The 23,071-nt window shown below is 46.5% G+C and overlaps 1 protein-coding gene and 1 long non-coding RNA gene across 11 annotated transcripts in view; one reads left to right on the top strand and one right to left on the bottom strand.

The window, feature by feature from the left end:
• The window catches only part of UNC5A (unc-5 netrin receptor A), a 526,593-nt gene that overhangs the window by 223,190 nt on the left and 280,332 nt on the right, over nucleotides 1–23,071 (bottom strand). The gene's annotated exons all lie outside the window — the stretch shown is intronic.
• LOC134933009 (uncharacterized) overlaps nucleotides 1–23,071 on the top strand; it is a 52,775-nt gene that overhangs the window by 18,821 nt on the left and 10,883 nt on the right. The window contains exons 2-3 of one of the 3 annotated variants that reach the window (XR_010179559.1): nucleotides 2,516–2,612; nucleotides 8,896–8,964. This is a non-coding gene — a long non-coding RNA (uncharacterized LOC134933009). Of the gene's footprint in view, nucleotides 1–2,515; nucleotides 2,688–8,895; nucleotides 8,965–23,071 lie in introns of all 3 variants that reach the window. The other 2 variants (XR_010179560.1, XR_010179558.1) reach the window with 2 other exon arrangements.

Raw genomic sequence — 23,071 nt, 5'->3', positions numbered from 1 at the left:
AGCCAGCACATATCCAGGCCCATCTAAAGTTTGCCAGTGACCATTTGGATGATACAGAGGAGGATTGGGAGAATGTAATGTGGTCAGATGAGAGCAAAATCGAACTTTTTGGTATAAATTCCACTTGTCGTGTTTGGAGGGAGAAGAATGATGAATGGCATCCCAGGAACACCATACCCACTATGAAGCATGGGGGTGGAAACATCATACTTTAGGGCTACTTTTCTGCAAAGGGGACAGGACGACTGATCCGTATTAAGGAGAGGATGAATGGGGCCATGTATCATGAGATTTTGGGCAAAACCTCATTCCCTCAGTAAGAGCATTGAAGATGGAACGTGGCTGGATCTTCCAGCATAACAATGACCCCAAACACACCGTCCGGGCAACTAAGGAGTGGCTCCGTATGAAGCATTTCAAGGTCCTGGAGTGGCCTAGCCAGTCTCCAGACCTCAACCCAATAGAAAATCTGTGGAGGGAGTTGAAAGTCCCTGTTGCCCGGCGACAGCCCCAAAACATGACAGATCTAGAGAAGATCTGCATGGAAGAGTGGTCCAAAATACCTGCTACAGTGTGTGCAAACCTGGTCAAGAACTACAGGAAAAGTTTGACCTCTGTAATCGCCAACCAAGGTTATATTGCAAAGTATTGCGTTAAACTTTGTGATTGTCCAAATATTTATTTTCCGCAAGAATATACAAATAAATTGTTTAAAAGTCATACAATGTGATTTCCTAGGTTTTTTTTTTCAGATTCCATCTCTCACAGTTGACGTGTACCTATGATGGAAATTACAGACCTCTCTCATCTTTTTAAGTGGGTCAACTTGCTCAATCGGTGACTGTCCAAATACTTTTTTGCCCCAGTGTGTGTGTGTGTGTGTGTGTGTGTGTGTGTGTGTGTGTGTGTGTGTGTGTGTATATATATATATATATATATATATATATATATATACATATATACACGACAACGGAGGGGGTCCGGCACAGCCACTTGTTAGAGTGTTACACTGGGTGATACTTTCTATTTAAGGTAAGCTGTCTGCAATGTTTGTATTACACCTGACGAAAATGCCATTCTATTAAACGGGGCATTGAAACGTTGTACCTAAACTTCTGGCGTTACAAGTCATTGGAGTGCCGCACCACCTCGAGTTCACTATATATATATATATATATATATATATATATATATATATATATATATATATATTTATTTATTAATTAGCTGTTCTACTTGTTCTTTGCACAGGAGTTTCTCATTTTCACGGTGTTAAAAATCTGGTAAATCTATAGAGCTATAAATTTGAGACGTCTTAATGTAAGTAAATATTAATCCATGGTTCTTGGTATTACCCGAGGAACACCCATAACAAATACAGAAAAAAAGTGACAGGACCATTTTTTGTAAATTATTAAATTCTACACACTGGAAGTGTAATCCAAACTTTAATCCGAATGTCCGTTTGGGCGTTATCGTTCACGCAATGTAAGCCACGTATCGGTAATGACGTCATTATGTCAACTCCCTTTCATCCTCTCGGGGGAGGTTAATTAAAATTCTAATTACGTCGCTTTCCTATTTCCCTCCTGAAGAATACCTATGTTAAATTTCATATTCCTAACATATCTGGAAGTAAGAGAATTAGTGATGAGTGAGGACTTTCGCATTTATATATATATATATATATATATATATAGATACATTATATATATATATATATATATATATATATGTGTGTGTGTCATATTAATCATTATTGCTCAAAGGCTAGGCCAAACCTCTAATAAATTATGCATAATTGGTACATACAGATACATAGGGGGATATCCAGTTAGCCCGGTAATTTACCACGGCTAATTGTCCCGCCGGGGGCTATCCTATTACCCCCGATAAGCCAGCACGAGTGGTGGCTTATCGAGGGTTACCTGATGCGCACCGGGTGCCGGCTCCTGACAGCGCTCGGTGCAGCGCTGCTCCTCCAGCTCCCCCGGTCACATGGCCGCTGCCCCATCATGTGACGGCTGCCGGGGGCGGAGTAGAGGGGGGATGCGGTCATGGCGCTGCCCCGGCTTTTCTCCCAGGGGTCACCGCGACGAGGACAGCTTCCGGATTCCTGCAGTCCCTGCCTGCTGCTGCGGGCATGGGATGCTACAGTTGTCCCGCTCATCTGGGATTTTGTTTCACCTGCCTCAGGCAGGCGAAACCAAATCCCCATGAACAGCCGCGTTTCCGTGCGAAAATGGGTGTTTCTACCGAAAACACACAGGTTTCACTGAACCTGTGTATTTTTCGGGAAAAAGGGCATTTTTTTACAGGCGATCAATCTGGATAACCGGTAAAAAAAAAAAAAAAAATCGGTGAAACATCGGGAAAAAACGCAAAAAACATACGTTTTTTGCACCCGATGTTTTACCGGGCCTAATAGGATATCCCCCATGATCTCTGTAAATAATAATTATAATGTATTTGATATTGTACATACTTGCTGACATTTTCCTTCTCTTCTCTGCAGAGGAAGATGAAACTCATCCCTTTGGGGAGTGGGCAGGATGGGGGAGATCCACCCACTCTTTCGGAAGTGCAGGGGACTACTAAGGAGCATCACTGGGGTCAGTGACACCAGGTGTGCCGACGAGCCCCCATGTGCGCCTTTCGAAAAGGGGGCCTGGTCTCATGGAAAGAAGGTGTGACCTCATGGCCCAATCCCATTTTCATCACTTCAGGGTCGTACTCATAGCCAGCATTTCTCTAGAGATGCTGGCTGCCCCCGGACAGAGCCGGATTAACACTGGGGCGGATGGAGCTGCAGCTTCAAGCTCCCCAATGAAAATAGGCCCAGAGAGATCCACTGGAGGCTGTCTGCGTGTAAAGGAAAACATTTTTTTTCCTGTTGCAGCCAGCGGAACAGCGCCGGAAGCCATCCGAGGTCAGGCACCCCGGGCCCTTCCACCCCCCCCTTCCACCATACACCGCCTGTCCGGCTGGTTTGCTGTAGTCACAGAGACACAGCCAGTGCTGAAAGTGCAGCTCAGTCAGTGCACATTTCTGCACACTGACTGCCGCTGCATACCACCCCCTAACCCTTCTTCATGGTATTGGTGGATAGAGACGGAAGGCCGGCTCAGGAGGCTGCAGGGACTCGCAGCTAAGTAGGTGGCGGAGCGCTAGGAACGGAAGGAGGTGGCAATTTTAAGAACGGGAGCAGGCACAACATCTAACTGGTCAGTGATGCTTTCTATACTGAGCCAAGTCACCCGCTCTGAGTGTAGCTGTAGAGCCGGGAGCTGGCATGTGTTCTGCCGTGCGCCCTGTCTGCGCTACACACTGTCATCTTTTGCTGCCATTGTCCACCAGCAGCACCTGCTCCCAGCCGCATCCCTATAGCACCCACCTAACCGGGGCACTGCCTGTGTGCTGGATGCAGTGGTTCAGCAGCGGTGTAACCCCCAGCTCCTCTCTCCCATAAGGCTGTCTATTCTGCCGCTAGAGAAAGGTATACTGGGCACATGCACATTGAGGGAGTGAGGTGCAGGGATATGAGGTAGTGAGGTGCAGGGGTATGAGGAGGGAGTGAGGTGCAGGGGTATGAGGTAGTGAGGTGCAGGGGTATGAGAAGGAAGGAGGTATTGAGGTGCGGGGTATGAGGAGGGAGTGAGGTGCAGGAGTATGAGGAAGAAGTGAGGTGCGGGGTATGAGGAGGAAGTGAGGTGCAGGGTATGAGGAGGGAGTGAGGTGCAGGGTTATGAGTAGTGAGGTGCAGGGGTATGAGTAGTGAGGTGCAGAGGTATGAGGCGGGAGTGAGGTGCAGGGTTATGAGGTAGTGAGGTGCAGGTATATGAGAAGGAAGGAGGTATTGAGGTGCGGGGTATGAGGAGGGAGTGAAGTGCAGGAGTATGAGGAGGAAGTGAGATGCAGGGTATGAGGAGGAAGTGAGGTGCGGGGTATGAGGAGGGAGTGAGGTGCAGGATTATGAGAAGGAGGGAGTGAGGTGCAGGGGTATGGCAAGGAGGGAGTGAGGTGCAGAGGTATGAGGAGGGAGTGAGATGCAGGGGTATAAGGAGGAAGTGAGGTGCAGGGGTATGAGAAGAAAGGATGTAGTGAGGTGCGGGGTATGAGGAGGGAGTGAGGTGCAGGGTTATGAGAAGGAGGCAGTGAGGTGCAGGGGTATGGCAAGGAGGGAGGTGCAGAGGTATGAGGAGGGAGTGAGGTGCAGGGGTATGAGGAGGGAGTGAGGTGCTGGGGTATTGGAAGGAGGTAGTGAGGTGCGGGGTATGGGGAGGGAGTGAGGTGCAGGGTTATGAGAAGGAGGCAGTGAGGTGCAGGGGTATGGCAAGGAGGGAGGTGCAGAGGTATGAGGAGGGAGTGAGGTGCAGTGGTATGAGGAGTGAGTGAGGTGCTGGGGTATGGGAAGGAGGGAGTGAGGTGCAGGGGTATGAGGAGGGAGGGTGTGAAGTGCAGGGTTATGAGAAGGAGGGAGTGAGGTGCATTGATATGAGGAGAGAGTGAGGTGCAGGGATATGAGGAGGGAGTGAGGTGCAGGAGTATGAGAACAAACCCACAGAACTGGTTACATACCCTGCGGCGGCGGGATCAGTACGAGATCCCACCGGACAAGATCCCGACGGTCATAATACTGACACCGGGATCCCGACCGGCACAATCCCGACAGAGGGGCGAGCGCAACGCAGCACGGTGCCTCGCTACACTTGGCACACTAATTTATTCTCCCTCTATGTTTCTCGTGGACACCCACAGGATTGTCAGGATTGTGCCGGTCGGAATCTCGGTGTTGGGATTCCGACCGCCGGGATCCCGTCCGGCGGGATCTTGACTGCATCCTGCGGCGGCATACAATAGGCCCCTCATATATTTCAGCTCCAGTCCCATGTGGACCTTAATCTGGCACTGCCCCCGGAGACTCATCTGGCTGCACTGCCGATTCCTATGCTGTGACAGGAGTCGAGTGCTGCACATAATGTCACAGTGCAGCAGCACCCGGCTCTTGTCACTGAGGAGGGATATGCATTTTGGTGTCAACCCTCAGAGGGTGACACCCGCGTGCGGCCCACACCCCCTAGTGACAACATTGGTATTGCCCCAAAAATTAGGAGTTTCCCACACATTCCGGGAGAGTAGGGAAGTATGAAATGCTGCTTATTGCAACAACCAAACTCAGCAACAAAAATCTTGGGACCCAGTATTCTCATGTCAGTGGAATACCTCCATCTCTCCCAGGAAGGAACAGAGATGATGTAAGGAAAATACAATGTTTATGGAGGCTAAAATAAACACATAAATTAAATTAATCATTGCACATTGGAAATTATAATATTCATCTAAAGTTCACAGAAGCAAACATTTATAACATCAGTGAAGTCACTTTTTCTGTAATATTTCTTGTCCCTAAAATAACCCAGGTTCCCACAGTTGTGCCCCCAGTTCTTAAAATTGCCTTCCGTAGTGCAAGTAACCCACAGTAGTGCCCCCAGTTCTTAAAATTGCCTTCTGTAGTGCAAGCACTTAAATCAGATGATATAAAGCACAGAATAACTATAATTCTATCAGGAGCATATTCATTTGTGGGTGTTATTTTTAAACACCCCACAGCTGAAAAGTTTTTCCTATTCAATTGCCAGGGAGAAATACAACCACATTAATTTCAATAGGAAAATCCCTATTATAAGCTAAAAATGTAGGGAACCCGATCCAAACCCCTTATATAACCCCATACTAATTAGGCAATTGAAAGTTTTCAATTAACCTAATTGGTCCAAAAATTGCATGTCATTATTGGGGTTTTAAAAAGAAAAAAGCCTCAAATTACCAAATAAATCAACTTTTTCATTAGTTATGCACCCCAAATGTACTTTAATTTATTTGAATGAAAAAAAAAAATGCTCTTTGATTTTTAAATTACAGCAAATCATCTTTTTTGTTTGTATTTACACAAAATAATTGTGCATTGTATATTTTTTTACATTTTAAAAAAATGCACAAAGCAGCCATTTAAGGCACCACATATTTTTCTTTGGGACAGTAATAAATATTATTTTGTTACCAAATTTTCTTTTTTCTTCTTCCATTTTTTGGGGTACAAGCTGTTCCACAATTAAAAAAAAAATTCCCATGGGTACCAGCAGAAAAAATGTTTTACGTCCATTTGCCACGGCTATGAGGAGTGTGAAATGGGCACTATAGCCATGTTAATAAAGGCAAAATGAACGCAGCTAATTGAATATGCCCCTTAGTCTACACTTTATCAAGTACACTGAAGTCTTATCACCATGAAAATTTCATTCTAAATGAACTACTGCAACCTAGTGGAAAATGTATAATTCTAAATGACACCATATCACAGATACTTAGGGGCTGATTTAGAGATGGACGCAATGTCGATATTCACGAAGTTGAATGATTATTTGCTATTGTGCATGCGTGGTGGAAACGGTTACTGTGCCTGCCCATAACTGGAGCCACCGCTGTCTAGGGTGCTGTCTAGAGTGCCTAACCATTTATTGAGTGATATGAGGTCACCTGTACAAACATGACATATGTTCACCACTGCTAATGGCATTCTTCAAAACATTTCCACTCACAGACTAAGATGTCCTAATCAGGACAAAGGAACAGAGCCATCATATCAGGACTGTCCCACCCAGAGGCGGGCTGGCCCGGGGGGCAGGGTGCCAGGTGCCCCCCGGACCACGCTACTGCCAAGGGTCACGGACCGGCCGCCATCTTTCACTACACCAGCGGTGGCCAACCTGTGGCTCTCGAGCCGCATGCGGCTCTTTCTATCTCCGCATGCAGCTCGTAAGCTCCCGTGGTGCCTCCTGCGTAGTCTGCAGTGCCCGGCGCCAGCCCGTGAGCCAATCAGAGCTTGCGGACCAGCAGCCAATCAGGAGTCTTAGCTGCCGGTCCACGAACTCTGATTGGCTCACGGACCGGCGCCTAACTAGAAAGAATCAATGCCGCCGGAGAGTGGAGACAAAGGGGCAGGAGAGGCGCACGCTGCGCTCTCCTCCCCTCACAAGCAACAGACTGAGCAGCATAGGCGTGCGCAGCACATTTTATTAGGGGGTGCACCATCGGAGGGGTGTGTCTAGCACCACCTTTTGGGCATGTCTAGCACCATCTATTGACGGTCAACGCAATATAAAATATCCACCCTTGTACCAATCCTAATAAAGCTGATACATTGTCAGATGTTGTGGTGTGCACCAAACAAACACCCCTGATGGCACTCACTGCAATAACACTGCTCCTCCTCAGCCTGGTCTGCCTCCCCCACTCTTTCCCCTGCAAGCTACAGCAGCTTACTTACAAGTCAGTCACTCACTAACACTGACAGTCGCAGACTAGTACTGCTGCTGCTGGAAAAACGAGTGACGTGTCAATGCTGCTGCCGGCCGCCTGCCAGTATTGAATTTGTCTTCCTAAGAGGAACGCTGGCTGCATGCTGCTCCTCATCAGTGGCTGGCGTTGGCATAGCATAGAAGGAGAGAGGTGGGCATGTGGCGGGTGTGGCAGGTGGGCTTGCGAGCATGTTTTTGTACATGTAGGTGGAGCTGGGAGTTTGAAAGCCGGTGGCAGTGGCATCCTTGATTAACCCAGGCATCCGGTCAGTAATGCAGTCCTGACAGGGTGCAGCGCAGAGGGGACAGTAATCTGCTTGCTCGGCGATCATTGTATCAGCCATGTGAGATCGGGGTGCCAGACATTAGGGGGTGCCTGTGCGCACCAGGCACCCCCCCTGCGCACACCTATGCTGAGCAGAGCAGCAGCGCAGTGATGAGCAGCACTTGGGGGGGCGCAGTGTGGGACATGTGTATCTTACACTGGGGGCATATCTGGCACTGGAGGCACATGTGTTTCTGGCACTGGGGCTATGTGTATCTGGCACTGGGTGCATATCTGGCACTGGGGCATATCTGCCACTGGGGGGGGACGTGTATCTTGCACTGGGGGCATATCTGACACTGGGGAGACGTGTAGCTGACAGTGGGGGCATGTTTGGCACTGGGGGCATATCTGGCACTGGGGGGACATGTGTATCTGGCACTAGGGGGACGTGTATGTGGCAGTGGGGGCATATTTGGCACTGGGGGCATATCTGACACTGGGGAGATGTGTAGCTAGCAGTGGGGGCATATCTGGCACTGGGGGGATGTGTATCTGGCACTGTGGGCATATCTTGCACTGGGAGACATGTGTATCCATCACTGGGGGCATATCTGGCACTGGGGTACATGTGTATCTTACACTGGGGGCATATCTGGCACTGGGGAGATGTGTATCTGGCAGTGGGGGCATATCTGGCACTAGGGAGATGTGTATCTGGCAGTGGGGGCATATCTGGCACTGTGGAGGAATATATGCATCTGGCACCATGGGGACATATATGTAACTGGCACTGTGGAGGCATATATGTATTTGGCACTGTGGAGGCATATATGTATTTGGCACTGTGGAGGCACCCATTTTTTGGTGTTTTTATATGTATGTGGCACTGTACAGGGGCTTTATTTGTATGTAGCACTGTACAAGATGACTAAAAATGGGGTTATAACACAAGGTCATACTCCTGCAAACGTCAAACCGAAAGGTGTGTGCATAAAAATGGGGTGTGGCTTTGTGACAACTATGCCACGCCCCCATTTTTGCTTGCGCGCCTTCGGCGCACGCATGATATGGCTCTTACTCTTGACTACAGATCTTTTCTGGCTTTTTGCCATTGACTGGTTGGCCACCCCTGCACTACACCGCTCTGCTAAAGCCGCGTCCGCACTGACAAATTTATAATAAAGTATCTTTGGGATAATTTACAGCAGGCCTAATTTTTTTTTTATTAATAAATATTTTTTAAACAAAAAAACCTCCATTGTCCCCCAGGCTAACAGTTGCCAGCCAGCCCCTGGTCCCATCCAAATCAGGACAGATGGGACTTAAGCATCACCTACAGTAAGTGCTTGTGTGGTCTTTACTTGTTATCACTCGCTCATCAGAAGATATGCCACTAATACGCTACTAATGCAATATTCTACAACTGCATGTTGTACAGATCTGTTAAGTATTGTTACAGTCCACTGAGTATCCTTGGGGCCAATTAGTAGTAGTACTCCAAAACAACCAGGACAACACCCATACCACTTTACACACTACATACTTAGCCAATACAATTGTTTTTTTCCAGACACATTTTGCTGTTGTGAAACTCTTTGACACTCTATCTAACCATTTTACTCTCAATATGGTCTTGGCGACTATCAGATCATACCCATCATTTCATATTCACTGGATTTCACTATAACAATTGTTTTTACTACTCACCAATAACTACTAAAGCCCAGTACTCACGGGCCGATCAAGGAGAGATGCGTGCTGAGCGAACCGCTCAGCACACATCTCTCCTGCCGCTCAGCACAGCGCGATCTGTGCTGAGCGTGCGGGGGGAGACGGGGGGGCCGCTCACTTCACCCAGCGGGTGAAGTGAGCGACCCGCTAGATTGGCCTGCATGCAGGCCAATCTAGCAGCGGCGATAGCGATGTGCGGGGCCGCGCATCGCTATCGCCGAGGGGGCTACACACGGAGCGATCCTGCCGATATTCTAAGCAATCTAGTCAGATTGCTTAGAATATCGCTCCGTGAGTACCCCCCTTAACACATCACATCTCAGAATTGACAATACATGATGATAATTGCTGAAAGAGAAATGATATCACTAATGATAAAGAGGGATAGCTCCAGGAGAACATTTGAGAAAACTGTGTATTTGTAGTAAAGTTGGATTTTGCCAAGTTTAACTAAATTCCACATTCTAATTACAGCACTTGAGTCTGTACAACTTATCTGTAGAAGTATTACATTTATTAGCTAGACTGCACGCTCTCATGTACTGTACAAGCCAATCTTTGCTTATTAGTAACAGAACCTTATATGGAAAATTAAAATGAATATATAATTCTAAAAATGAGGATTATAAGCATTATACATGATCCCCAAATACAGGCATTTTCTTGTCTAGTAAGCTTTAGGATTGCCTTTCTATAGACTGCAATACCTGCAGTGCCACCTGCAGTGTACTAGAAAGCAGTGCATATCAATGTTCGTGTGTCTGCATATGTATCAGCTATTTCTAGACAGAGCTTCTTTCTTATGGCTTTCTATCGTAATATATATTACTGTTCATTATTACCATATGTATTTTAGCTATCTTTAATGTGCGCTAAGAGATCGCCATACTTTTAGACCTACAAAGCAAAAAATAAACCGTCAGGGGGAAAAAAACCTTTTACAAGAGCATTCTTAGGAATGTGATAAGCATAATGCACTTTAATGTATCAGAAAGGCTTACAAATCAGTGAGAGCGGTGCTGAACTGAGCTGGCAGGCATGAGTCACATCACAATGGAAACAGGTGGAGATGAGCGCACTTCATTGCTGCACGGGAAAACACACATCTTACAAAGAAACTGCATATAGTTTTTAGCTTATTTGTCATCTTTGTACATTTTTGGTAGGTTTATTTTTACGTTGTTTTTTTTACACAGCCCAGTTACATTTGTTCTCAAGCACATCTAATTATACAGCTGCACTTATGTTTCCACGACGAAACAACATATATTGAAAACAAAGATGATGACGTGCTTATATGTGAAAAGCATGTTTTTTTTCTTGGTTGTAATATGCAGTGCATTGTGCATGCGCTATCATAATCAATGATGCGGCTGAAACATCATGTGGTGGTGCGCTGATATGCTGCGCCACGCCGCACCGCGACATCCCTTCTCTTACCCTTCCTCCCTGGCCCTGCTGCCACCTAGGAAGAGCAGGAGCCGGATGGGAGCAAGAGGGCAGAATGGCCAACTAGGACAAGCACAAGCAGCAAGCAACACCTCACCATCCACAGCACTGTGCAGCCTGTACAGCACTACAGCAGACACCCTCCCCACCCCAGATGCAGCACAGTAGCGGCCCTGGTGCCAGACCACCGGTGCCTAGTAATCTACTCCCCAGTGACTTCTGAGTCGTGTTTTCTTTTTCTTTTTTTTTTACAATATAACAGTGTCTTTTATTTGGCGCTACACACAGGGGAGGGAAGTGTGGGTGGGGGGTTGAGAGGGGGACCCTTAGAGAGATCGGTGTACCAGGCCCCAGGATTTCTGTTGCTGGCCCTGGCTGTGCCAAATACTTTTTCTCAAAATATGCGTCTAATGTGACACAAGTACAATGTACAAGTACCCTGACAACTGGCACTTCATGTACTTCTGTGATTTAGGGCCTAATTCAGTAATGATTGCAGATTCTGCAATTAAGCATAATCTGCAATCCTTGCAATCGCATGCTTGGGCCGCAGGTCAAGGCCATCCAGCATGCGTCCTACGGCACACCCACTGCGATCACGCTCTAATTGTGATCATAATGCAATTAGAGCGTGGTCGCAGTGACTAGTGAAGCCTCCTCCAGCACAGCCTGGCTGCGATGGCAGGAGTAGCGCCGCCATTTTTTCGATCAGAGCGGCTGCCGCGCTGAAACACAGCCGGCAAGCCCCCATTTCCCTGATGCCGCCCCGAAAACACTCGGTAGCCACTCGGCGAACGCGGCAGAGGTTTTAACAGTTAATGTGGGCCAACCACATTAACTTCAAGCGCATGTGCAGGACGGGACCTGCACATGCATATGAGGGCCCCATCGCCTAAATTGCGGTCGCATCATGTTTGCCCTTAGTCACTAATATAGTTAATAATGAGACTTCCGATATTATCAATTGCTCCATGTCCCGTGCCACGTATCATTATGCTTAATCTGCTACTTTATAATAATTCCTTCGCAACAAATCTAGAAAGCCTGGAACACTGTGAGGGACTGTACGTATGCAGGTACAATGCAACCTTTGGGAAAAATAAAGTATAGAGTCACAGCAAGCATCGCTCGCCCCAATGGTGCAGATAGGCTAGTGAATGAGTACGCATCTACATGTACATAAATCCAACAGAAGTGCAGATCCTATAATGGTAACCACCAGTTTTATTTAATGCATTCCAATTCATTCTAATTCATGGAATTCATGTCTAGTGTTGAAAATAAACACTAAATGGTAAATTATATCTACAACAGGAAAAATTGCATATGACAGAATTTTTTCTACTGGGTCTTTTTCCAAGACAATTGACAAGTCGTGTGCCACTTGCTCATTTTGTATCAACCTAGGTCCCAGAAAACTGCAGCGTATCAGAAAAACAGAAAGATTTGGGATCTCATCTATTATTCTTTCGAGTAAACGTGTGTCTATGACTGTATGTGGTACTGGATATGTCTAACCATACTTTTCCAGTTTTGATGAGTAGTGTTATATGACAGGTGTCAACGTGTAACTTCAGCTTTCTTTGCTGTGTTTCCTCCATACACAAGTCTGGCCTGGGTCTTTCAGTCTGATGTCTCACGTCACTAAGGTATCAGTACCTCAGTTCAGCAAGGAGGCATTGTCTGTTACAGTGTGAATATACAGTACAAGATCTTGTTAACAATTTATTTACCTGATTATTTATGGCAATAGATCCTGGATAAAACAGTCACTTAAGACACAAATTTGCTAAATAAACTGGAGGTAAATTTACAAAATACACCCACTATGTACCATATAATGACTTGGCATGTACCAGTGTACCTGGATGGCACTTTAAGGTGAATGCCAATCCCTGCAACTTAATGTAGCTGTGCCTCTAGGTGTGCAGAGAAGCAGAGAAATATACAGTGGCACAATGTGCAAAAAGTGTACAGTAAATGCCACATTAAGCTTCTTTTTTTTTTGCAAAGCTCTGAATGAACTTGTCCAGTGAAGTATAAAATGAATGCGCTAAACACGTCTCATTAAAATCATAGGATGCTTGCTATAAACGACTGTCATTCAAAATGCAAGAACTTTTTCAGCGTTCATATGGTTATGCATTCCTCTACTTAGCAAGGAACACCCTGAAAAATGTTCCTTCTTCTCCCATGCATTCAGCATTGGACTGGGGCATGAAGGGCCCATCGGGTGAGTACAGTGATAGGGGCTCATGCAGGGCCGGTTCAAGGGCGCTCTGCGCCCCGGGCAGGAAGGGGGCGTGGCCTAATACAGGGGGCGTGGTCAGTTACGCCCCCTGTACATTGCTAGCGCCGCTTGAATGCTGAGCGGTGCGCGATGACGTCATCGCGCACCGCACATCAAAAGGTCCTCTCCACGAAGGGAAACTAGATGCTATGCGTCTAGTTTCCCTTCGTGGAGAGGACCTTTGCTGTGCGGTGCGCGATGACGTCATCGCGCACCGCTCAGCAAAGTTACTCTCCACGAAGGGAAACTAGACGCATAGCGTCTAGTTCCCTTCACAGGAGGCGGACGGGGACGGCAGCGGGCAGCGGAGGCGGACGGGGGACACAGCGGGCAGCAGTGGCGGATCTTGCCACGGTGCGGCGCCCTCCGGATGGCGCCAGCGCCCTTTCCGGAAGGCGGCGCCCCGGGCAAAAGTCCTGCTTGCCCGTGGCAAGATCCGCTACTGGGCTCATGCATAAAGGCTTGGCTATCCAGTAGCAAGTACATGGTCTTGGCCCCTTGATAAATATACATAGTAAATACTGCTAGTGCATGCAGATAAATAACAGCAATTCACTGTTGAAAATACACCACAGTCCTGTGCAGTATAATGTAACATGTATCATATACTGTATAATTCAAGTGCACAATCTGGATCGTGATCCCTAGTGGAAGTGATGGGGTCCCAGGCAGTAGGGCCCACCAGGGGTTTCCCCTGTGGGCCAGTCCAACCCTGCACGCATTACATTAATATAGTCTAAATCCACAAAATAAAATCTAATTGTACATTGTTCCACAAAGTGTGTTGTCTCAGTTTACTAGGAATGACTTCACTTTTGGAGTATAGCAACAGCTACAGGCTGAGTATTACTTGACAAGATATACTGGAGGGACTGCAGGTGGCACTCTCATTTTCTCTCTTTCATATGATAATGAACCCTTTTATTCTTGTTTGCTAATCCTCCATGTTATGACATTTACATGTACGGGCCACAGTAATGTTTGTCCAACAATCTTTCCCTGTGTAAAGATTGGTGCTCATTCAGAGTTGATCGCACGTAGCAACTTTTTGCTGCTCGTGCGATCAACTTGACGCCGCCTCTGGGGGAGTGTATTTTAGCATAGCAGGGCGATCACTTGTGCAGCCCTGCTATGCTAAAAAAGTTTCCTGTAAAACAAGACCAGGGTCAGACCTACTTACCCTGTGCGACGGATCCAGCGACGAAGGTCCCGGGACTTACGTCAGACATCCGCCCTCCAAACGCCTGGACACACCTGCGTTCGGATCTCCACGCCTGTAAAACGGTGAGTAGACACCCCGGAACGCCTCCCCGCTGTCAATCTTCTTGCGATCGTGCTAGCGATCACTTTCTTCTTTGTTCTAGCCGCTGCCCGGCAACGATGCGCGTGCGCATTGCGTCCGCCATGCATGCGCAGTTCTGACCCGTTCGCACCGCAGCGAAGAACCGCTGCGTGCGAAAGGGTCGGAATGACCCCCAATATTCTAAGTGGTTCCTATTGATATGCTCATACTACAGTATTTCCCATCATTGTAACCACAATTGTGTTATATTTTCCTTGGTCTACTTTGCATTTCTATTGTTCTGTGGCACTTACTGTAAATTTGACTTTCTTGTATGCCCATTATTAATTGTTTCAATAAAAACAATAATAATTCTAATCTACAGCACAGCCCAACCTGTCCTCATTGCTCGTGCAGGCATCTGGTCCTCTGCAAATGCTGCCTTATTGCACAAACCGAGGTGCACCCTAAGCCCAGATCTGCTGCTACATTTTTTCAAACTACCTTTAATGGAACCAGAGCAAAAACAATGCAGTGCAAATTCCATTTTGTGATGTCATGTATCTTTATTACAGCGAATGTGCCTGCTTCTGCATGGATTCTCATGGATGGCTAAAATGGTGGCATCTACAGCTGTGCAACATGTTACATCTTTTGATTCGTGGAGTTGAAAAACAAGATTTATTTTGCAGGATAAAGTATTTAAATGAGATTCACAAGAGGGAGTAGGTAGAAAACCTCAAAGTATTTTAGTCCACACAAAACTATCCAGTGCAGGAAGAGATTTTGCCTTAGTTTATACTTTCAGTAAAACACCTTGCATGCCTTATACACTTTAAACAGTAAAGCATATTTATAGGCAGAGTCAGAATAAGGGGAACACAGGGAACAAGTACCCCCAGGCCCCCCTATGTCAGGGGCCCCCCTGCCAGAGATGCTCTGATCAAGCTCTTCCTGCTGTCCCACCTCCCTTGACCTGAGCTAGTCTGGTCATGGTGATTGTAACCAGGTCCCACCCCAAGCTTGCGCCGCTGGAGGGGCCGGGTGCAAAAACTGGGCAGATCAGGGCTGGCACATTCTGGCGCACGCTAGTGAAGAGGAGGAAGGCGAAAACCAGCATTTGCATATTACCGCACCTGCGACTTCGGCAACGGTTCCTAGAGCAGACACAGCTGCACCCATCCCTGAAACAAGCACTCTGCACTGATAGGACAAAGTGAAATGTTGGGATGTGTGCCTGTGTAATAAAAACATTCAAACGTACGATTCATATTTTTATAATGTATGCATAAAGTGGCAGCATATTAGGTAGCACAGTACATTAAGGCTATCTTGGTATAAAGAAATAAGATTTAGTGACATGAAACCGAAGGCATCGACGGCTCTGCCCAAATGAGCTAACAATCTAAGAGCTATGGGGAACACTTTATATATAAGGTTGCAAATATAAAATTGTAGCTACAGTAGAGCTAGAAACAGTATACCTATATATAGGTCATACCTCCCAACTGTCCCGATTTCCACAGGACTGTCATGTTTTTTTTGGGTCTGTCCCTCCAGTGGGCCGCAGTGTCCCGTGGTGGGGGGGAGGCAGTTGGGAGGCTCCCCAGCACTTGTTGCTCTGCTCAGTTCAGAGCAGAGGTGAATAGACGCTGTGCGCATGCGCACAGCATCTATTCCAGTGAGGCCGAGGGACTCACAGAGCGCTGGCCATGCCCCCACTGTGACAAAAATTGGAGGCGTGGCTCGCGATAGCATCATTCACACGAGGCCATGCCCTTTTCTGTTAGACCATGCCCCTTTCTTCGCAGCTATGGAGTCCCGGCTCGCAGCCTCCAGATGTTGGGAGGTATGTTACTGTAAGGGCTGAAACACACGCGCCGGATTTTGCCAGCCAGGAAAAAGCCGGATGGCTTTTTCCCGTGCCGGTATTGTAATGAACACTGCAAAGGGTAGGATCCTTTCACACTGCACGGCTCCGGCTCGGCTGACGGGTTGCAGCCGGAAATATCCACTGGAAGGTCCGGCTGCCGGGCCGGGCTGTCTTTGAAGGCAGTGGACCGTGTGTGTGAAGGGGAACTTTCATACACAACATTTTTTTTTCAAGCCGTGTCTAATGCTGTGCATGCGCACAGCATTACACACGGCTCAAATCCGTTGTGTGTTAAAGACCCTCCCAAATGGCAAAAAGCCGGGCAAAGTTTGTCCGGCTTTTTGCCATCCGGGAGAAACCGGAGTGTGTGTTACAGCCCTAAGGGAGAAGAATTATCCTGCACCAATATTAAAGTAGCCATTCGCAAGTAGCAAATCTGGTAAAGTTGGAATGAGGAGAAACAATACATGGTGAAGGTATGAAAGATGATACAGTCATTGGGCTGGCTGCCCTGACTGCTCTTCACCATTTATCTAAGCTGAACCTTGTTATTTTTCTCTGCTCTGGAAAAGACTTTGGGCCTGATTCCGAGTCGCATGCAATGCCAATATTCATCATCAGATTCCAGGTATTATCTTCTAGAAGGTGCTAGATAAATGAGTAGTAGAATCTGATTGGTTGCTATGGGCAACGTCCAATCTTAAATAGAACTCCCATCTTAGTAAATTTACCTCACAGTTGTGACTGAGACGTACAGTATCAGAAATGTGCTGGGCGTTCCTGGGTGGTGACTGGGAGGTGGCTATTCAGACACATGGAGATGGTCCATACTATGGGCATGTTATGGTAATGTCGCGGGTGTGCTACCCCATCCTCTGGCAGAAATTCTGCACTTAGCATAAGGCTGGTGAAAGTTTCCATGAAGCCATCAATGGTTGTGTCCATAGAAGCACCAAGTGGTATATTAGCTTCTAAAGACACTCAAAGAGGGCGTCTCAGTCCTTGCACATTCACATATCCAGCTGTACACCAGGTAAAGGGCTGATAATAGCAATAGCATGTAGCCACTGACAGTGGCAGCTCCTACCTTCTTGCTTGCAGCATTCACCCATGACTGCGGCCAATAGTACTGCATAGAAAAAGCAGAGGGGAGAGCTATTATATCTGCCTGACTGGTGGGGGTGCTTGAGACCACATCAAAGCATGCTTCTGTTGCTTACACACACAGCACTCCTGCCCAGGGTGAGCAGCTGCCAGAGCATCCCGTACAGTGGCGGCTCAAGTCAGGCATTGTTCTACTGGACAGGTCCTGGCTCCATCTGCCCATGAGCAACTAGTCACAGACAGTGCCGGATTACCAGCATGGTGCCTGGGGTGACCACCACATACAAGAGCCAACAGGGCCTGACATGTCTGGAGAAGCAGATGATATATCTAGTACCCAAAGCTGGTAAGTGTGCAGCAGTGGTGGATGATCTGTGCATGGGAACAAGCAGTGATGCTGTCATTAGGAGCCAGCAGCAAGGAGAATACATCTGCATGAGGGATTTAATCACGGCACTTCCTGCAGTAACAACTCTGATGCTCTTCAAGTTGGGAAGGGTGAGTAAAGTAGCTAGGAGCCTCTATAGCAGTGTACCCATTGGGGCTGAGTGGCAAACTTGATGAGGATTCAGGCTGACTACGGGAATCAGTGGCTGCTAATCTTTGACTGGGGGAATACTAGTCCCCGCTTGTGCGAGAGGATCAACAGTCTAGTTTATGTAAATCTGGTCATATCACTTCAGCAAAGCTGTAAGGTCCAGGTACTCCTAGCCAGACAGTGTCCTCGTGGGGTAGAGAGAAGAAGCCTAACTGGCAGTAGATGGTCTCAGTGCCTCCGTGGCCACAAGTTGTTTGTACAGTATACTACAGCCAGGTCAAAGTTACCTCAGCCTAGCATGTGGAATTTACAGCCTGCTTGATGACAGCGATGGATTCTGAAGAGGACAATAGGAACGACAGTCACTCTTCTACTCTCAGCAACTCCCCTAGCAGGTTGGTGGCCACATATTTAAGAGATGTGCCTATCAGCACATTCATATTGCATTTGTTCCCATTGCGGATCACATACAAGGGGAGTAAATACTCCAGGGACATTGGGCGGGATGCATGGCGATACATCCCACCACTCATAACATGCATATCAGCGTTTACTCATGCTGTATGCATGAAAATTTCAGCAAAGTATAGCTCTCCCAACTTCCAGGAAAGAAGAGTATAGGCTTCTATTAAGTAATGTCATCTAAAGATGGCGTTACACACCGGGCCCAGGCTCCGGAATGTATCGCATTCTGGAGCTTGGTGCAAATGTGGTAAAACTGCATTTTTGGAGGTTTGACCGCAAAATATTAATTGATGCATCCTGTCCATTGCAAGATACTGTACTCTAGGTGAGGTCCGGTGGGCATGTGGGGTCGTTCTGATGACATGGTGAGGTCTGATTGGCACTTAAGGGGCACTAGGGGGTAATATTTATACTGTCATATGCCAAACATGGACGATGATGTACGAAGCTTTGTCAGTGTCGGTGCTCGCTGCTGCCATGATATCTGCAGTATGATCTATCACGGCTGAGTTCCTATTACTATGAATCATGTTGCTTGCTCAGCTTGGATGTATACATGGCTGCCGTTAATAGGTGTGACATTTGGCAGTGTGTCCTCAGTGAGGTCTGAGGTGATATATCCTATGTCAGTGGTCAGCAAGGCTCAGTCATGGCTGATATCACATGGTCCGTGCTTCAGGCTGTGCATGTTTCAAAGCATTATTGTTATTCTTATATTTAAGTAAATTCATGACTTGTACAGTAACTGACAGTGAGGCAAATGTGATATCTGAGCCCTAGATGCTGCCACACAAGTTCCCCAAGCAGCAGAGTCAGGAACCAGTCCATCGGGCTCCTTGTCACCAAGAGCTGCTTATCACAGCACAGTGACACCCTAAACAAGGTGACATTATTGTATGAGTTACAGCACCTGCTACTGGCCCTGCTGGACACTTATGGAAGTCAAAATAACTTCAGTGTGTGGCTGTAGCAGATGCTATAAAAGAGAAATGAGGAGTGGCGCAAATACCAATGAGTCTTACATGAAATGTCCTTATCAATTCCAAGTAGGTGAGTTCTATGTTGTAGGGGTCTCATTGTACATGCAACCTTTGATCCTGTGGTTGATATCCTTAACTTGATAAACAGAAACAGATCATGGTGCAGACCAACATTTATGGACCAAGAATTTATTAAAAGAAAAACTCACAATTAATATAAATTAAAAAGGCATATCACCACTCTGGGTAAGAGGAACAGGGTGCTGGTGTCACTGATATTCCAGAATAAAAACGGGGTCCCTTTATACGTGTAACCTTTGATCCTGTAGTTAATATCCTTAACTTGTAGCAGATGCTGCCAATATAAGGAAACCCAACACTGGGGTCAAAGGATAAGAAGAGTTTGTGTAAATCTGGCTCTGATACCAGCCAGTGCCTCCCCAGCCATTGACCTCACCGCATGTCACTGGTTTACACTGTACTGTATACTGTCTTTTCACACATATCCAACTACTTCAATCCATACACCCTATGAGAAGAACATTTACTATCCATTGGTTTCGGTAGTGCCGGAAGTGCCTTCAAATTTACATTGGCTTTGAGGAGTCTGGTTGAAAGGTTTCTGCTGTTCCGGCTTCACAACTTTACCCATCTTTCCTAAGGAAGCCCATGGTGCGAGCAACCTTTTGTTCTCAGGGCTATACAGTATGTTCCACTTAAAACTACCTAGTACAAGCACTACAAATGAAAGCTCACATGCTACTTATCTATACTATACCTCCTAACAGTGGCCAGTCCTATTTCTCTGGCCACCTGCTGACCCCTTTGATGAATTCTGAATAGCCTATCATTTTCAATGAGAAATAATTTTATATATATATATATATATATATATATATATATATAAATAAATAACAAAAACACAATTCCTGAGTGCGCTATATTGATTGTATAAAATTAACAAAAATCTTATCAAGGAGACCCAAGTGGATGTGTCCTGCACACTGGAGAATGGAATTTCCTGGGGTCCTGCAATGGATAACCCCTCACCAAAAAGTCACCCAAACAAGAGGCCCAAGGCCAATTAGAATAAATATTTATTTAATATCATAATTCCAACATATCCATTTAAAAAGTTTTTTTTTTTTACAGATTTTTTTTACATACATTTTATACATATGACTAAAATGATTAAATCAATGAGAAAGTGTCCAGTAAGTGATGATGACCTTAGATACTCCCTCACCTTAGCAAGGTGTGAGCTCAATAGGGGAGTGTCTTCACAGACTGAATTACTGACTCATGGCTGATAAACCCAACGCATTTCGTCTACACGACTTCATCAGGGGTAACTTGTTTGGGGATACAAGAGAATATTTTTAGTTGTCAACTAAACAACCAAACATGATAAAGAAATTAATTGAAAAATAAGTACCTACCAAAAAAACTAGGAACCAAGGTTACTTCCAAATTTTCTGCATAAGGAGACCTACCAGCTGACAGGGTTGAGAGATAGGCCGGACTTGGGAGGCGGTGCTGGCAGCCAGGGTCTATGTCGCGAGCGATGCCGGAGACGCAAGGGCACTGACGGAGTCCAGGGCGCTGACGCAGCCCTTGTCTGAAAGGGGGAGTGTCGTGGAGGGGGGCGGCAATCAGCAATAGACTGCATTGCATCCTAAACTGATGAGACATGTGACGTACCTTGGGCATGTGATGTGTTCCAGGTGGAGCGCATACTGGACCAAAGAGCTTTAATCAGCTGTAGACAATCTTTGCCTCTTTTAGCTCTATAGTTAGGAGCCCTGTTACAGCCCTTCACTTACTATTATTTATTAGTGATGTGCACCGGAAATTTTTCGGGTTTTGTGTTTTGGTTTTGAATTCGGCTCCGCGGCCGTGTTTTGGATTCGGACGCATTCTGGCAAAACCTCCCTTTTTGTTGGATTCGGGTGTGTTTTGGATTCGGGTGTTTTTTTTTACAAAAAACCCTCAAAAACAGCTTAAATCATAGAATTTGGGGGTCATTTTGATCCCATAGTATTATTAACCTCAATAACCATAATTTCCACTCATTTCCAGTCTATTCTGAACACCTCACACCTCACAATATTATTTTTAGTCCTAAAATTTGCACCGAGGTTGCTGGATGGCTAAGCTAAGCGACACAAGTGGCCGACACAAACACCTCGCCCATCTAGGAGTGGCACTGCAGTGTCAGACAGGATGGCACTTCAAAAAAATAGTCCCCAAACAGCACATGATGCAAAGAAAAAAAGAGGTGCACCAAAGTCGCTGGATGGCTAAGCTAAGCGACCCAAGTGGCCGACACAAACAACTGGCCCATCTAGTAGTGGCACTGCAGTGTCAGACAGGATGGCACTTCAAAAAATAGTCCCCAAACAGCACATGATGCAAAGAAAAAAAGAGGTGCACCAAGGTCGCTGGATGGCTAAGCTAAGCGACCGAAGTGGCCGACACAAACACCTGGCCCATCTAGGAGTGGCACTGCAGTGTCAGACAGGATGGCACTTCAAAAAATAGTCCCCAAACAGCACATGATGCAAAGAAAAAAAGAGGTGCACCAAAGTCGCTGGATGGCTAAGCTAAGCGACCCAAGTGGCCGACACAAATAACTGGCCCATCTAGTAGTGGCACTGCAGTGTCAGACAGGATGGCACTTCAAAAAATAGTCCCCAAACAGCACATGATGCAAAGAAAAAAAGAGGTGCACCAAAGTCGCTGGATGGCTAAGCTAAGCGACCCAAGTGGCCGACACAAACAACTGGCCCATCTAGTAGTGGCACTGCAGTGTCAGACAGGATGGCACTTCAAAAAATAGTCCCCAAACAGCACATGATGCAAAGAAAAAAAGAGGTGCACCAAGGTCGCTGGATGGCTAAGCTAAGCGACCCAAGTGGCCGACACAAACACCTGGCCCATCTAGGAGTGGCACTGCAGTGTCAGACAGGATGGCACTTCAAAAAATAGTCCCCAAACAGCACATGATGCAAAGAAAAAAAGAGGTGCAATGAGGTAGCTGTGTGACTAAGCTAAGCGACCCAAGTGGCTGACACCATCACCTGGCCCATCTAGGAGTGGCACTGCAGTTTTCTAGCGAGAGGATGAGTGCTTCCATCCTCATGTGAATCTGAACCACTAGCCATGAACATAGGCCAGGGCCTCAGCCGTTCCTTGCCACTCCGTGTCGTAAATGGCATATTGGCAAGTTTACGCTTCTCCTCAGACGCTTTTAATTTTGATTTTTGGGTCATTTTACTGAACTTTTGTAGTATACTTGACGACACAGAGGTAGAGCAGTGGACTACTGTACCGTACTGCTATATATATACTGGTGGTCACAGCAACATTCTGCACTGTCCCTTCCTACTATATACTGCGCACAACTAAAATGCAGCACAGGTATGGATGGATAGTATACTTGACGACACAGAGGTAGGTAGAGCAGTGGCCTACTGTACCGTACTGCTATATATTATATACTGGTGGTCAGCAAAATTCTGCACTGTCCTACTATATATACTGCGCACAACTAAAATGCACCACAGGTATGGATGGATAGTATACTTGACGACACAGAGGTAGGTAGAGCAGTGGCCTACTGTACCGTACTGCTATATATTATATACTGGTGCTCAGCAAAATTCTGCACTGTCCTCCTACTATATATACTACGCACAACTAAAATGCACCACAGGTATGGATGGATAGTATA

Source organism: Pseudophryne corroboree, chromosome 6 (assembly GCF_028390025.1).
Source record: "Pseudophryne corroboree isolate aPseCor3 chromosome 6, aPseCor3.hap2, whole genome shotgun sequence".
NCBI lineage: Eukaryota > Metazoa > Chordata > Amphibia > Anura > Myobatrachidae > Pseudophryne > Pseudophryne corroboree.
Note: the sequence above shows the minus strand (reverse complement) of the source record. Positions and strands in the feature narration are given on the sequence as shown.